Here is a 1,581-nt window from a genome sequence, read left to right as displayed (position 1 = left end):
TTTTGAACTCAAGACAAAGAATTTGTAAAAAATTTATAACAAAAATAATAACCAATTGAACAATTTGTATTAAACAAAATAAATAGTCAAAATTTTAGTTTTATAAAATATTTGGGGGTCATAGCCTCCCGTTATCTTAACGAAGTTCTTGAGAAGAAGAATAAAGTCAGAAAGACAAGAAGAAGGAGGAGAAGAAAAAAAAAATAGAGAAGAGAAGGAAAAAGAGGCACGTCTGATTTAAAAAGTTGTTATAACAATTTGGTTAAACTTGATTAAGTAGTTTGTTTGAATACAACAACAACAACAACAAAGCCTTATCCCACTAAGTGGGGTCGGCTACATGAATCAAACGACGCCATTGTGCTCTGTCATGTATCATGTCTACAGAGAGACCGTTTACATGTAGATCTCGTTTGACCACCTCATGGATGGTCTTCTTAGGTCTTCCTCTGCCTTTCGCCCTTTGTCCATCTTCCATCTCATCCACCCTCCTGACTGGATGTTCTATCGGTCTTCTTCTCACATGTCCAAACCACCTGAGACGCGATTCAACCATCTTTTCCACAATGGGTGCTACTCCAACTCTCTCCCTTATATCTTCATTCCTTATTTTATCCAATCGCGTGTGACCACTCATCCATCTCAACATCTTCATCTCTGCCACACTCAGCTTATGTTCGTGCTCTCCTTTAGCCGCCCAACACTCCGTACCATACAGCATAGCCGGTCTTATAGCGGTGCGATAGAATTTACCTTTAAGTTTTAAAGGCACTTTTTTGTCGCATATAAAACCAGATGCACTCCGCCATTTTGACCAACCTGCTTGGATCCTATGATTTACATCATGTTCAATCTCTCCATTATCCTGTATGATGCACCCAAGATACTTAAAAAACTTTTAACTTTTCGTAGGATGTTCTCTCCAATTTTCACCTCTATATTGGAGTTTTCCCTTCTAAGACTGAACTTACATTCCATATATTCCGTCTTACTACGGCTTATGCATAGACCATACACTTCTAGAGCTTCTCTCCATAACTCCAACTAATGTACTTGATACTTGTTCTAACTCCTTATTATGTGATGAGAAAACTAATGTACTTGATACTTGTTGTAGGGATCAATCACTTTAAACATACCCCTAGCAGAGAATGGTTTGAAACAGATGCAGTTTTGCGAGTTAGCTTGGGGAACTTTCTCTTTTTCACTATTCTAGCAGTTCTAATGATTGGCGTCAAGAACCAGAAGGATCCTCGTGATGGTTTGCATCACGGAGGTTGGATGATGAAAATAATTTGTTGGTTCCTTCTGGTAATCTTTATGTTTTTCCTTCCAAATGAGCTCATCAGCTCTTATGGTAAGTGTTTCTTCTAAAATTTTTTTATCTATGTAGTTGAGCCGATTCCTTATACTTAAGTAACTTGACTACCAGGCGACACTAAATTTTTTGATTGATATCATATATGAGGGCTTATCACACACTTAAAAGTGTTGGTTTGAAGAGCCTGGGGTTATTGGAAAATGGACATTGCATCTTGAATGAAAAGTGGAAAATGTAGATAAAGATTTTCTAAGTTGTTT

This window comes from Arachis duranensis, chromosome 8 (assembly GCF_000817695.3).
Source record: "Arachis duranensis cultivar V14167 chromosome 8, aradu.V14167.gnm2.J7QH, whole genome shotgun sequence".
Lineage (NCBI taxonomy): Eukaryota > Viridiplantae > Streptophyta > Magnoliopsida > Fabales > Fabaceae > Arachis > Arachis duranensis.
This window is presented reverse-complemented; position numbering follows the sequence as displayed.